Source organism: Polypterus senegalus, chromosome 1, assembly GCF_016835505.1.
Source record: "Polypterus senegalus isolate Bchr_013 chromosome 1, ASM1683550v1, whole genome shotgun sequence".
Classification (NCBI taxonomy): Eukaryota; Metazoa; Chordata; class Cladistia; order Polypteriformes; family Polypteridae; genus Polypterus; species Polypterus senegalus.
In genome coordinates, this window is record NC_053154.1 from 40,952,407 (window position 1) to 40,969,095 (window position 16,689).

The following is a 16,689-nucleotide window of genomic DNA, read 5'->3' on the forward strand; positions in this document are numbered from 1 at the left end:
ACCATACGGCATTATTTACCTTGACTTCCAAAAATCATTGGATACACAAAATCCCTACAAAGGTGAATTCTGAAACTAGAAGCTGTAGGCATCAACAATGACTTACAAATCTGGATCTCAAGTTGGTTAACCCACAGAAGACAAAGAGTACAGATAAAAGGAGAGTGCACCACACTGAGCAAGATCATCAGTGGAGTCACTCAAGGGTCTGTCCTTGGACCATTACTTTTTCTGATTTAGATTAATTAAATTGATTCTGGTATAGTTAGTAAACTTGTCAAATTAGCAGATGAAAATAAAATTAGAGCGATGGCAGGCATTGAGGAGGCAGCAAAAAGAATTCAAAAAGATCTTCAGCACTGGGCGAACACCTGGAAAATGCAGTTTAATGTTGAAAAGTGCAAAGTGCTACATGTGGGCAACAGGATCATCAATTATAAATAAAAGATGGGATACACAAATAATGGGTTTTTGTTGTTGCTGACAGATGTTGGTGTCCATTTTCAGTTTCTACTTTGTTTTCTGTGCGTTTTAATAATTATATATCTTTATATATACTAATTCTTCATTTACTAATTTGTAAAATCTGTATTTGCCATTTTGCCTGAGAACTTGTCACTGCACTCTGTACTGCAACTCACTGGCAAATGCTACACAAAAATAAACTGAAATGATTTGAATATTGAATTTTAAAGGCGTGATACAGTTTGAGGGGTAGCATTTCCAACAAAACACAACTTTTTTTGGTAACTGAAAAATTGTAAATAGATAAAAATCCAATATATCTTAAAGTTTCTTCTGAATTGAATGACTGTGTAACTAACAAAATATTTTAATTAGTCAGCTACTAAAAATATAGATTTATTTTGAAATATGTAGATTTATTCTGAAATACACTGAAAGTGGCATTATAGTTTTTTTAAATCAATTTTTTATAAAGTAAATATACAAATACAGTTGACATACCATAAAAATGTCAATACAAAATAAAACACCCATCCTACCCCACAGCCCCAAATAGCACTAGTTTGTTGCAGAGGAGAGAAAGTACAGATGCATACAAGAAAAACTGTGTGGTTATTAAGTAAAACTCCCATTTAGGTGAGCCGGATCAAGTTGTATAAATGATTGCCAGTTTGAAATATTTGAGCACATTAGTTCAAGCAGCAGACAGATTAAAAACATAAGATTTTAGAAAGAGGATTTCCAGAAGAGTCGGGAGATTTTCAATTTAAAGCTAAGGCTAACTTTGCAGCAATCATGTCCAAAGAGAGTTATCTGTCTTGAAAAGAGAAAAGTAAAAGAGCAGAAAAATCCAGCGGAAGGAAAACATAAAAAGTAAGTGATGTATTATAGGAGAGGACAGACTATGTAATATACCTCGCAAAACGTTTGAAACTTTAGGACATTCCCAGTGAATATGTAACAACGTACCTGGGGTTTAGAAGAGCAAAGACAATCATTGGAAAGGCCCATAGCAAACCGTTAATAGGAAATAATACAAAGATAACAGTGGTATGCACAAATTAAAAGTAATAATTCTTTACATTTATATAGCGCATTTCTCACTACTCAAAATGCTTTCATGAGTGGGGAGCCACTTCAACCACCACTAATGTGTAGCATTCACCTGGATGATGCGACGGCAGCCATTTTTGCACCAGTACACTCACCACACATTGGCTATTAAGTGGGGATAAAGAACCAGTTAGAAACAGGGGATGATTAGTGGGCCAAAATAACAAGGCTGAGGCGGGCAATTTAGCCTGGACATTGGGATACCTCCTGCTCTTTATGAAGGATGCCTAGGGATCTTTTATGACCATGGAGTGTCAAAAACACAGTTTTACATCTTATCCGAAGGACAACGCCATTTTTGCAGCACAGTACCTCCATCATTGCACTGGGGCATTGGGATACACATTCCACCACAGGGTAAGCACCCATTGCTGGCCTCATCAACACCTCTTTCTGGTAGTAACCCAGGCTTTTCCTAGATGGTTTTCCATGCTAGCACTGGCTTGGCTGAACATGCTTATCTTCAGGTGTATGACCTCTTATGAATTGTAAGTGGTGTGGAATTACAATCATATGAAAAAGTTTGGGAACCCCTCTCAGCCTGCATAATTATTTACTCTACTTTCAACAAAAAAGATAACAGTGGTATGTCTTTCATTTCCTTGGAATATCTGAGTACTGGGGTGTTTTCGGAACAAAGAATTTTAGTGAAGCAGTATTTGGTTGTATGAAATTAAATCAAATGTGAAAAAATGGCTGTGCAAAAATATGAATGCATGTAACTGCTCAATACTGATTACTTGCAACACCAAATTGGTTGGATTAGCTTGTTAAGCCTTGAACTTCATAGACAGGTATGTCTAATCATGAGAAAAGGTATTTAAGGTGGTCAATTGCAAGCTGTGCTTTCCTTTGACTCTCCTCTGAAGAGTGACAGCATGGGATCCTCAAAACAACTCTCAAAATATCTTAAAACAAAGATTATTCAGTATCATGGATTAGGGGAAGGCTACAAAAAGCTATCTCAGAGGTTTAAACTGTCAGTTTCAACTGTAAGGAATGTAATCAGGAAATGGAAGGCCACAGGCACAGTTGCTGTTAAAGCCAGGACTGGCAGGCGAAGAAAAATACAGGAGCGGCATATGCGCAGGATTGTGAGAATGGTTACAGACAACCCACAGATCACCTCCAAAGACCTGCAAGAACATGTTGGTGCAGATGGTGTATCTGTACATCGTTCTACAATTCAGCACAATTTGCACAAAGAACATCTGTATGGCAGGATGATGAGAAAGAAGCCCTTTCTTCACTCACACCACAAACAGAGTCGCTTGATGTATGCAAATGCTCATTTAGACAAGCCAGATTCATTTTGGAACAAAGTGCTTTGGACTGATGAGGCACAAATTGAGTTATTTGGTCATAGCAAAAAGCGCTTTGCATGGCGGAAGAAGAACACCGCATTCCAAGAAAAACACCTGCTACCTACTGTCAAATTTGGTGGAGGTTCCATCATGCGGTGGGGGTGTGTGGCTAGTTCAGGGACTGGGGCCCTTGTTAAAGTCAAGGGTTGGATGAATTCAACTCAGTATCAGCAAATTCTTCAGGATAATATTCAAGCATCAGTCACAAAGTTGAAGTTACGCAGGGGTTGGATATTCCAGCAAGACAATGACCCAAAACACAGTTTGAAATCTACAAAGGCATTCATGCAGAGAGAGACGTACAATATCCTGGAATGGCCATCACAGACCCCTGATTTGAATATCATCGAAAATCTATGGGATGATTTGAAGCAGGCTGTCCATGCTCGGCAGCCATCAAATTTAACTGAACTGGAGAGATTCTGTATGGAAGAATGGTCAAAAATACCTCCATCCAGAATCCAGACACTCATTAAAAGCTATTGGAGGCGTCTAGAGGCTGTTATATTTGCATAAGGAGGCTCAACTAAGTATTAATGTAATATCTCTGTTGGGGTGCCCAAATTTATGCACCTGTCTTATTTTGTTATGATGCATATTGAATATTTTCTGTTAATCCAATAAACTTAATATCACTGCTGAAATACTACTGTTTCCATAAGGCATGTCATATATTAAAAGGAAGTTGCTATTTTGAAAGGTCAGCCAATGATAAACAAAAATCCAAAGAATTAAGAGGGGTTCCCAGACTTTTTCATAAGACTGTATGTGTGCTGATAATTAGGGTAAAAGTGATATTCTTAAAAATCAGACCCAATCAAGAGCTGCAGACAGTGGGAGATCACGTACCCAGCGTGACTGAATGGACCGGGACAAGTATACTACTTTGATGAAAATCATCTCCTTTGCTATCGCTATCATTGGCCATTTCTGATTAACTTTCTCTGCTACACAAGTTACATCGCTTTCATTTATGCGCGTTTTACATTTCAGCAGCCCATATTGCGTTGTCCTGTCACCGCAAACGCTGTTTCAGCAGCCACACCGGAGACAAATAAGCTCGGGAAGGACTGCGCTCTTGCTACTGGCGGTGGACAAGTTATCTCATGGGATAAACAAGATTGTATAGAACAGTTTAACGGCATTAATATTTCTTTTAACAACAGAAAAAATATTCATAATTTTTGTTTTATTTTGGGGCCTTTGTACCCCGGGCAGGATGAAAAACCTAACTACATGCAGCCTGGAGTATCACTGTCTTTAAATATCCGCTATAAATATTTACTATATACCATTCCTTAAATTCCAGAAAATTTACCTTTACTGTACTGCTTCAATACAAAATAAACAAATAATAGCGTGTAAATAATGTAACTAACAACACAAAGAACTTTCAAAGGGTAGTATTTTTATTCAGAGTCCAGACATGTAGGTCTATGACGAAACAGCCATGAAGTACAACGTCACAGGTAATTACCCATGCGCCTTCCTTAACTAGTTAAAAACTTCATTTCCCAGACACTCTTGCTAGAGTAGTAACTCCGCACAGTTTCGATTTTAAACGCAAGAGCATACAAAAGGATTTTATTTGTATAAATTTAACAATATTATTGTTACTATTTTATATTTGCAGCGCTTACAGTTGTAACCGCAAATCTGCTTGATTAGACACAATGTCTAATTTTAGCCTGTTTTTAATACATGACAAAAAAGGCTGTTTTAAAGATGTTTATAAAGAATATTGAATACATATAGACAGTGAAATTTGGACTAACTATACTAAATTCTCTACTAGTCAAAGTCATAGAAAATGATAACATCCGGCCCCAGCCCCGGAACATGGCTCCTGCATCGCGTCTGCTCATTGTATTTTTTCCACGCCCAGAGTGGCTTTGAGCCAATGGTAATGTTGTCCACGCCCCTAACGTAGATTATTGACACACGCCTCCTTCGACGGAACCACCCATCGTAGTGTATGGTCACGCCCCCTCCCCTGGGTCCGCTTCCTTCTGTGTTCCCTTCCCACGATTTCCAAAACCGAGTCATTTCCTAGCACGCAGGATCGTCCTCAAGCTTGCGACACAAAGGAAAAGCTTGTTGAATCCAACAGTCAAGATTCGCTGATTCTTGGAACCCAGGAGGCCTTTACTTGCTTTGAAGTGAGTTTACTTTTTTCGATTTGTATCTGCGCAGACAGGGAAGTGCGCGGATTAGGATTAAAAAAGTCGCGCAACTGAGCTTATTTGTGCGGGGGATGGGAAAGGATTCCGATTTGTATTATTTTGTCTTCCTTTTTCGGATTTCATTTCTTATGGCCCAGTCGTTTGCCTTTGTAAATGTAGTCATGATTTGAAGTGTTTTCAACTGGAGCAAGTTCCATTGTCTGAAAAACGGGAGTTTGTCCCTTTTATTGCTTATTCAAGTATTTTGTAGGATTTCTAGCTCGAGGGCGGCCAGGGAGCGCTGTATTTAAAACATGGCTGCTGCAACTGGCGATTTAACCCGCACGGCTCGACAGTGGATCAGCGGTTGTACCGCTTCCCGAGTTGCTTCGACACTAACATTTTATTCGCGTCAGACGCCAACGATAACACGGAACCGTTGGTTTCGTTGTCGAGTCTTTCCGGGACGTCCTGCGCGCCGCCCCGCTTGTTCTGGGTGTCTGCGCGCTTCCCTGGAGGTCGCTGTCAGGCCGCGGAGTCACAACAGTTTTGTTTCCACGCGTTTGTTTCTGGCCTCCAAACTTTATAAGCACATATTTTTGAATATAACGTGAAGAGAGAACTAAGTAATTGCATTAAATAGGACAAAAAGGGTTGGAATTACGGCATACAAAAGCCAAAATCCCAGTAGTTCTACACTGACAGGCATTTCGACATTTGGCTTGTGCAAGACGTCAATACACAGATGGTTTTAACCCACTGCTTTTTAGTTTTAGTTGAATTTGTGTTTTAAGTGACGACACACTCCAACGAAGTCGTATGTTTTGGAACGATATGTACTTGGGGGAGACCAGTCTGTACGCGTTATGTTTAAACTCTAGAGTTCGAAGGAATCCGTATCGACAGTTACAATGGATGTGAAAGACAGCGAGGGATTGCATTGTTTAGAGGACAAGTCCAGCACCCTTTGTCAGGGTGATGTGTTCTCTTCATATTATTGCATAATTTGCCTACATTATTAGACCCTCTTTGGAAATGAGTCAGTCTTTAAAGGGAGTTCCACAGAGTACGGTTGTGATCAGAAACATTTCATCGCCGTTAAACAAGTAAGTTCAGCTCCTTTATAAAGTTTCACTTAGACATGCGAAATGAACTGGACAGTTCGTTCGTTTAGGCACATTTTTAGGAGTCTCTTGGTTTTCAACAATTTAACTGTAGGATATTTATACAGTACGCAATATTTTTTTTTTTTAAGTTAGCTTGTTCTTATCCTTTAAGGTAGACCTTTCTCAGCGTGCCGCACAAGTTGTGATTTTATTAGAGGGATTGCACGTTGCAAGAAGCGATGCTCAATACAGTATTAATCAAATGTTATGTTTAGAAGTTATGTAAGATTATTTGCATACCTAACATGGTCTCATCATTTCCTTGTGTTTTTGTTTTATTAATTTGTTCATAGCCCTACGTATTCTAGTATTTATTAAAGTTGATCTTGAATCTCTTGTGGCTTTTCATTCCATTCTTTTTGCTTAGTAAGATACAGTACTTTAATATGGAGTTGGTTGTGAGAGGTGCTTTGTAAAAGTTGACAGCCAATTTGGCTTCTTGTTGTTCTTGCTTGTTCTCATTACCAAAAACAAAGTGGGATTTCAGGGTGTTGTATATACACTTTGTTAATCCGTGATGGGAAACTATCCTTATCTAGATGGGAATATAAACAGCAAGCTTGATAATTAGATAATAACAATTTTTTTATATAGCACATTTTCATACAAATGATGTAGCTCAAAGTGGCTGATCGCCACCACACAAAACCAGATAAAGATCAGCAGAGAAATTAGGGTTTAGTATAAACTGTGGAGTCATGACAAAAATGATACATTCATATGCAGAATATCATGGTTACACTACAATGAAGCTGTAAGAAACCCATGCTAAAATAATGGGTTTTTCGCAGTTTTTAACACTTGCTCCCTGGAGCCCATGAGAAAAGTCATAGTCCCGGGCCACCATAAATTCCTTTGCACCTCTCCATTAGCATCTTTTGTTTTGTAAATGTGTCGATCAGCACAAGCAACAAGAAGCCTGCTGAACATCACCCTCCCCCCTGCTGCTGCAGCTCAAGTTGGACAGGAAGTTCTTCCAGCTCAAGTCTGTTTATTTGGGTGTGAGGTGTCTGGGGTTGTATTGGGTAAATAATATATCATTTGGAACTCATGCATTTCATGTGTGTTCCATGTTCACAACGATCTAGGTAAACGTAGAATGTCAGGCAGTGCGAGGCAAGAAATGTTAAACACATAGCTAAAACAGAAACGTTTTTCATGTTATAGTACTAATGACAAAATTTTACATGAAATGCATAATGTGTGAAGCCTGAAGTCCAAATATTAAGTAAACACTTTCACAAAAGGTTGCACGTTTGGTTCCGGCCTCTTCCTAGATTTACCCTTTTGGGTAGTGAGCTACTATTATTGTTGCTATTATAGAGTAAAAATACACATTTGATCAGAATCAGTAATAACCGGTGTAAATTTATAGTACTTATAACGGTTAGCAATTTTTTTTAAATTCAGTTTTATCCTATCAAGTCACATTCACGGTCCCCTACCAATCTGATACTGCTATTTTCAAATAAAGACATGCTATAACAGAGATGAACTCGGATGAGGGTTTTACATTGGAGAAAGAGAACTGAAGCCCTCCCCACAAGAAATGCCCAGTTACACATAAGAACAATGCAGCCTCACCAGGCGTAAAGGCAAAAGATGGCACTGTTTGCATGCAGCAACAGGTTGGGCATCATCCTGCCATTGAATCTGCCACATACATGTCCTTCAACAGCTCTCCAAGGTATTGTGCAAAGTTCTGTTTGTGATTGTTTTTTGATGGTCTTTATATTAAAAACATTTGTTACTTATATAAACACCATATTGAATTGTGTTTACCTGTATTTATTTACTTCCTACAGCGTAAAGTCACAAGTAAACTGCACAGCTTCCTGTGTTTGATCGACATATGCATGCTGACAAAGTACATGTGCAATACCATAGGAAATTATCAGTTATGTAAAGTATAACGGTAGCTTCCACCTGCAGCTGTAGACACTTCATTTCAGTGGGTGATGAGATAGCAGGCTGCTTGTGCTGATTGACACATTTGCAAAACAAAAGATACTAATGGATAGGTGCGAAGGAATATAAGGTGGCCCGCGATTACAATTTTTTTTCGTAGGCTTCAGAGGTTCTAGTGTTGAAAGTGCTCCCTCCTCTGTATGAGTCTGGCAAATTTTTGTCCGTAAGCTATTCCAGATTTTAGGTGCATAACAGCAGAAGGCTGCCTCATCACTTCTTTTTAAGTTTAGCTCTTGGAATTATAAGATGACACTCATTTGAAAATCTAAGGTTATGATTTGGAGTGTAAGGTGAAAGGCATTACAAAATATAGGATGGAGTGAGATTATTTAAAGCATTGTAAACTAAAAGCATTTTAAAGTAATTTATTAATTGCATGGATAACTAATTTAGTGACATCAAAACTGGAGAGATGTGCACAGATTTTCTTTTCCTAGTTAAGATTCTGGCAGCTGCATTCTGCACTAGTTGCAACTGATTGATGTCTTTTTTTTGGGTAGTCCTGAGAGAGAGTGTGTTACAGTAATCTAATTGACTAAAAACAAAAGTGTGAACTAATGTCAAGTTATAAGAGATCTAACTTTTGCTATATTTAAGTAAAAAAAATGCTGTCCTGGTAGTCTGATTAATATGTGATTTAAAATTCAGGTCAGAGTCAGTAATTACCCCTAAATTATTTACCTCTGTCTTGACATTTAAGCCTAATGGATCAAGTTTATTTCTATTACCCTCACTATATCCATTTTTTGCCAATTACTAAGATTTCTGTTTTCTCCTTATTTAGTTTGAGAAACTTACTGCTCACCCATTCAGAAACACAAGGTAGACATTGGGTCAGTGACCCAAGAGAATCAAGGTCATCAGGTGCTATTGATAAATATAGTTGTGTGTCATCGGCACAGCTGTGGTAGCTTATGTTATGCCTTAAGATAGAATATTTTTTGTCTCTGGAGGAAATGTTGGCTTTTTAGAGAAACTCAATAAATCAGTAAATTCTTATATTACAACAAGCAACAAATCCCATCTCAAATATAAACCTGAATGTGTTAAAAGAACTCTGGAAGGAATTACTACAGTGGATCAAGACTGTTACTTTAAAATAAGTTCGTCAAGAACATCAGGACACCGTTAAAAACTTGCTAAGGGTAAATTTCGCACAAATATTATGAAGTTTTTCTTTACACAGAGAACCACAGACAAATCAAATAAGTTAATGTGGAGAAAATATGTGAATAGGATTGATGAGCTCAGACCCCCGTGACCCTGTGTTCGGATTCAGCGGGTTGGAAAATGGATGGATTGATGAGCTCTTTTGCGCTTTTCGACCCGTTCTCGTAACAATTTTTCTTTTCTAAAGTTTCATTAAAAAGGAAGAAAAAAAGTCAAATTATTATATTTAAGAGTTGGTTAGATACTATCACTGTATCAGCCAAATAATCAGGGTGTTGCTCAACTTTGTTTGACCACACTATTTTTGCACTAAAATTCACAATGTGCCCTTTGTAATCTCAGAGAGGCCGGCACCAATAAAGTATTGAAGATAACAGCTGATCATTACTTTTTTTTTTTTTTTCACCCCAAAGAGGCTTACTTTCCTGATGTCATCACTGATGTTGAATTTAGTAAGAGCTTTGTGATGAGGTAACTCTGCAAGTAAATTCTGCTGCTGCTGTGTGTGGAGGTAGGTAGGCTGTTTGACTGTTCCATCTATCAAACAGCCCGGCCATTCAAACAACTGGGTCTTTAATTTATAGAGTGCCTTTCACCTTGACCACCACTACAAAGCATTTTATTAAATACAGGTGAGTTGTCCAGTCTGTTAGTGAGAACAGTCAATAAGCAAGTTGGAATTTAACTTTGTATTTCATACTCCAGTGTTTGGACTATGCTTGTGTTTAGTGCAGTTAAAAAAAAAATAGGTGTTTTTACTTACAATTTGTTTAATGGTTCATGTTTCACCTCTAAACAAGTTCTCTTGAGCAGCTGAAGGTCCCATTGATGTTCCATCAATGAGACTCTTTCTTTGTGAAATTTCACAGTGGTTCTTTTAGCAGACTAGTTTGCTCGCTTCATTCGCCAACCCCCGTGTTTGGTTTTCCGGATACACACTTGTAAGATTTTGTTTTCTTTGAATTGTTGCTATTTCATTAGGTTCACTTTTATTTCAGAACTTCTGTAAAAACAATATTTGGAATCTTTTATGTCCTAATATGCTGAATCTTTTAAATAAGGTCTGTGAGACTTGTGTTTAATGACTTTGTACCATAATTTAGGATAGGTTTCTCTGTTTGAAATTTCAGCACAAACTAAACGATACACATCAGTATTTAATAATTTTTTTTGCAAAGTAACCAATAAATGCATGTGAGTTAAACCCCATTTTTGAAATTCTCTGACTTAAACTAATTTCCGTTTGTTTTGCAATAATGCAATCTGTGCTATCTTTTTTTTTTTTGATACTGTAGTGACTGACATAATAAAGTGTCACAAAAGTTCTACTTTAACAATCGGCGACTGTGTAACCCCAAACACAACTTTCTAGCACTTTCTCCAACTTCTCCTCCCATGGACCTCGCCTCCCCCTTATCACATCAATCAGCACCTAGCTATCAGTCTTCCGTGTTGCACTCATGCCCTCCCTTGATCGGACCTAACAGTCAGTTAAAACAAAAAAGGCTTCAGCTTGGCTGGGACGCTACAATTCTTTCGACTGTTACTGCTTTCATATTCTGTACCTTTCTCTGCAAGTGTATTGCACCTTGGGTCTCTTTTATCCGTGCTGCTCTTTCTTCTTTGCTGAGAGCACAGGATCTGTGTGTGCCACGTGACTTTACATGACTGAATGTTTTGCTGGCTGTCCTTGCTCTTATTTGATTAGAAGGGCGTGTCTTGCAAGAATCTTATGTTCCACGTCTCCGCAAGACTGCCCTGGGACAATCTCTTGTTTATGGTTTCCACGAGACGTTCCGTGGCCAGTCTTTTTTGTCTTGCGGGTCTTTAAAATGTCTTTCGAGAACTACTGAGAAGATCACGTATCGTCGCCTTGCTTTTCCATTCCAGGTTTTTTTTTATATATAGAGAGATATTCAGAGGCAGATTATTGATGTGTCACCACTTTGTCAGATGTGTTGTCTCATTTGTGTTTACAGTCTTAAGAGTATGGTGATGTTGTACTTATACAGTCATGGGTGAATCAAACTTGTGGCTCAGACAGTATCGTACATGCTGCTGGCATTCAAAAAGTGTACTCATGGGAATTATTTCTCAGTCTATGACCATCTGTGTTTTGACTGTGAGAAAATCAATTTTCCAGTAGTTTTGTGTCTTCCACTGATGTCAGGACATTATTAAATAAACCCGGGGGGGGATTGGGGGGTCTCATGCTTTGCTTGCCAACACCTCTCTCACAAACCCCCCGCCAAGCGCTATGCACTGTTGTGAAGAGGGGGGCTGAACGCACCCCAAGGAGACGTGGCTGCTGCTCCAAAACCCCTTTTAAATGGTGATACAAGGGGAAACAAATTCCTTTTTTTTAACCTCCTCTTTGCTCGATCAGCTGCTGTCTGCATTTCGTGCAGTGCTTCAAACATTTTAAAGTCGCTACCTCAGACATCTTCAAACACTATTCAATCTCTTTTTGCTGTTCCATTATTTAACAGAGTAATATTTTACGTTTGCGCTAATGTGATCTTTACTGTATGGCTGCACGCTGTTGTGAAGAGGGGGAGTGGACGCACCCCAAGGAGATGCGGCTGCTCCTCCAAAACCCCTTTTAAATGGTGATACAAGGGGAAACGCATTCCTTTTTTTTAACCTCCTCTTTGATCGATCAGCTGCTGACTTGCTGCTGCTCCCGCGCCGCGTGATCTGCATTTCGTACTGCGCTTCGAACATTTTAAAGACACGACCTCAGACATCCTTAAACACTATTCAATCTCTTTTTGTTGTTCTGTTATTTCACCAAGTAATATTTTCCAGTTGTTTGCACTATTTTGATCTTTACTCTCATTTTCTTGAGACTTTAGAATTTTCCTACTTCCATTATCTCTAACCTGCTCTGCATGTGTATCACAGGACTTGCTTCCAAAGGTTGTAAGTATGACGTGACTTGCCTGTGTCGCTGGATGATAGTGTCTCTCTTCAAAAGATCTCATCACAAGTTTTTTTTTTTTAATAATAGAGGGATATCACCACCATCGTAATATTCAAGGCAGACTTGAGAGACAACTTCAGTTCACTTGTATGTTATTTTGTTGTGCACACAGGAGTTTAAAATATGGATTTGGGAATATCTAGTCAGTTTCATCTTAACCTTTCTAAAAATGTAATAGCTGCAGAAAAGTGTCACTGGGTGTTAGTTGGTGTTTGCTGGTATGCATTTTATTTATTCTAATAACTATCAAAAAATTACTGATGGTAAATGGTTATACCAGAGGTTGGGGTGGTTTACAAGAGTGTTTTGGTTGATTTAGATGTGTTTTTAATGCGGTAGCTTATAAATAATGGCTAATAAAGGCTACAAGTTATAACTGCTTTTAAAGGAGTTAGTAGTAAAAACAAAGCCCTTTCCTGTCCATCTGCTTATTAGGCCTTTACTTTTTTTAAGGTCTTAAAACATTAAGATCATTTGGTAGTTTCAAAATGCTTTGCAATTGAAAAAAAATTATTTGTGCCCAGAACGAGTGATATAATTTGGATGAACATGGGCATGAAGAACAGGTGACACATGAGGAGTGTCAGTATGTTAAGAGTAGATGTGGAAAACATACTTAAGACACTAACTTTATGCTGTCAAGAGGGAAGTGCTGTTTATTGTAGGGAGGCAATCAATTGTGCTGCACAGCAGGGAGGCTGGAGTCAGTTTGGTTTGGAGTTACCTGTGTATTTGCTTTCAAACGTTTTCAGTATCAGCACCAAGATCCAGAAGCTGGTAATGGTATCACAGTCGAAGTTTTAGTACTGATCCAATACTAGCATTGTGTCATGTAGACAGTGAATTGAGGCAGAACTACTTCTTAAATATACACAAAGGCAGACAGGATATCCTACAATACTGTACCTGTTGCTGTTGAATTTGATAACATTTGGATTGTTCCATTGCCACATTTTCTCCATGTGCAGACCTGGTAGTCATTAGCCCCAAAATTTGGCATTACTCATTGATATAAGTGATCTCAAATTGTCCACTTATGAATAGAGTGTTTACTTTTTGGCTGATGGTGCAATGGTTATTTTACAGTTTTTTCTTTTCAAAGTTTTCTCTTTCGGGACCTTTTGTGCATGTACTTACATATATATATATACACACACACACATACAGAGTTCTATAAATCTGACCTAGACCTTTCAAAGTTGGTTCCTAGCTAGATGATCATAGTGGTTGTAACATTTAATAATTTATTTTTCTATTTTACATTTTATTGATTATATTATTTCATTTGGTGGCTTGCTTCTGATTTCATTCTACCATGTCAGAACATCCAAGCAATTTACAATGTTTAATGTCCTTTGCCAATAAATTGAACAAAATGTTTTATTGACTACAGTGGCTTAGTACTACTTTTAATTTAGTATTTAAATAATTTTATTAATATAAGCACTTAATGAAAAAAAACGGTAGAAATATTATAAAGTGTGTTTACTTGCACACACATAATCAGTTTAATACAAATTACACAGTTTAGGCAGAAACCTGCTTTTTTAAAAATCTGCATTCACATGGGCAAGTAATCTTCTTGAGTTCTCATTTGTCAAAACACTCATTAAACTGTGCAAAAAAAAAATAGACATCTTCATTGGTCACACAATTACACTACTTTAGAAGGTAATCGGAATATGTAGTGCGTGTTACTTTTAACATGTTGCTCTACTGCTCTCGAGACTATGTTGCTGATATGAGCACTAGGTCATCAATATAAATGCAGCAATTTCTTAAATATTGAGACAGATTATTTCAGCCAGGAGGAGGAATAATACAACTGTCTGAAGCTTTGCCTCTTGAAGTTTAAGTGGATGCTTCTACTCTTGGCTTCTGAAAGAAAGAGAAAGCTGACAGAGTGCAACAGGCATGTGCAGCCACAAAATCTGAAACTATAATCTGGATGAAGGTGTACATGGTCACATAAAAATTGGGTTATTAGCAGAGACCTCTACCTCTGTTAACCTGGTTGCACAGAGACCATTTTAGAAATCTGATTTCTGTGAGTAAACACATGTAAAATTCACTGAGCACTAATTATACTGTTCTTTGCATTTCATTATCATCATCAGTTTAATGGAAATAATTTGAATCTTGGTGTGTGCATGAATGGAAAATACAAAGATGGTTATGGAATCAACACCTAGTGGAATTTGCAGTAAAAATGCTTTATAAAATAAAAATTGATCATGTGATCCAAAAAGTACGTTTTTGTAGTCCAAATTTTAAAGGGTATTCATGAGAATTCATACATAAGAATTAATATTAACATTTATTTTTAAAAAACATATAACATAGATTCATAAGAGTAATAAGGATATCAAAAAATGACTCTTGGTGGCAAGATCACAATGGCCGAGTGGTCTAAGGCAACAATCTCAAGGACTTCAGGTCTTTGCCCATTCTTTTATAATAATAATAATAATACTTTGCATTCTTATAGTACTTTTTCTCACTACTCAAAGCGCTCAGCAATTGCAGGTTAAGGGCCTTGCTCAAAGGCCCAACAGAGCAGAGTCCCTTTTGGCATTTACAGGATTTCAAACCGGCAACCTTCTGATTGCCAGTGCAGATCCCTAGCCTCAGAGTTGCTAATTTGAATTTCATCTCGGTGTCTGCTCAGTTTATGTAATGAAGTTGTCTTTTTTGATGGGTTAGTATCTGCCTGGCACCTGTTGTGTTCAGATATAGTTAACCTAACTACATAAATAAGTGCAGAAAATTGATGGTTGGCTTGAAAGGAATGCATTCTGAGACGAATTCTGATTTTTAGTTGTCCTTGTAAAGGTTACATTTTAAAAGTATGTTGCATTTAAAATTTTAATAGCCGGGAGCATTCATGTGTTTGTTGCAAATCATTCCGATAATGTTTTAATCTTTGTGACATTTATATTTTTTTACACAGAAAGCACTGTTTATTTTGCTACTGGTATACACACATTCCTTTGTGATGTATCTTGTTGTGATTGGAATAAAAGGTGTCTTAGATATCTTTAAGCATTCATTTTTGGGTGAAGTAGATGTTTTTGTCCTTGCATGGTAGGCCTCACCATGGCACTGTCTCTCTCTTCTTCCTGTTCCCTTTCCATGCTTTTTGTTTTTGGTCTGCTGCGTTTGCTGCCTTGTCCCCTATCCCTTCATTTTTTCCACCTCCCCCATCAGACAGCTGACCAGGTTGCTGTGGTAACAGCAATCTTGATGACAGACCCCAGCTTGGACGGTTTCTGTAAAAGGACTAGCAAACATCTTTGTTTAAAGAGTCATCCTTCTGATGGATAACTTCAATATTTCCCAAATTATTGTGGCATCTTCCAACAAAATTTTTTAAGCATTGACTTAAACGGAAGATTACTTTTAGCAATGTCATACTTCCAACTCAGCTAATCTTTTCTAAATACTTTCAATATAGACTCTGGACCCCCACGGTCCTGAATTTGACTTGAAATAATTTTTTGTAAACAAAATATTGGTTGTGGGCTTTATGATAACTTTTTATTTGTTTGAGCTCAACAGATCATTGTGTTATAGTGCATTAATGCAGATGAGGTCAGAAATTCTGGTTGTAGTTGATTTTACAACTGTGAAGCAGGGATGATGCCTCTGGATTAATGAGGGCTTTTGAATTTTGCCATATGTCACTTTCTTGAGGCTTTTATCATGAGATGGTTGTTCAGACGAGAGGAAGAAATTGATGTTTGTAATTCTTGGTAAACCATTTCAATTGGTATTTTTATTTACAAGTAAAAAATGCAGGATTTATATTTTTCTTACTGTCTTTAATTCCAAGTACTTCCATCCATCCATTATCCAACCAGCTACAGTGTATCCGGAAAGTATTCACAGCACATCACTTTTTCCACATTTTGTTATGTTACAGCCTTATTCCAACATTGATTAAATTCATTTTTTTCCTCAGAATTCTACACACAGCACCCCATAATGACAATGAGAAAAACTTTTACTTGAGGTTTTTGCAAATTTATTAAAAATAAAAAAACTGAGAAATCACATGTACATAAGTATTCACAGCCTTTGCTCAATACTTTGTCGATGCACCTTTGGCAGCAATTACAGCCTCAAGTCTTTTTGAATATGATGCCACAAGCTTGGCACACCTATCTTTGGCCAGTTTAAGCCCATTCCTCTTTGCAGCACCTCTCAAGCTCCATCAGGTTGGATGGGAAGCGTCGGTGCACAGCCATTTTAAGATCTCTCCAGAGATGTTCAATCGGATTCAAGTCTGGGCTCTGGCT

The 16,689-nt window shown here is 37.8% G+C and overlaps 1 protein-coding gene across 2 annotated transcripts in view; it reads left to right on the forward strand.

The window, feature by feature from the left end:
* Window positions 1–4,918: 4,918 nt before the first annotated feature.
* LOC120525449 (homeobox and leucine zipper protein Homez-like) overlaps window positions 4,919–16,689 on the forward strand; it is a 47,120-nt gene continuing 35,349 nt past the window's right edge. For both annotated transcript variants that reach the window (XM_039747757.1, XM_039747766.1), the window contains exon 1: window positions 4,919–5,101. The gene's annotated coding sequence lies outside the window, so the exon portion shown is untranslated. The remainder of the gene's footprint in view (window positions 5,102–16,689) is intronic.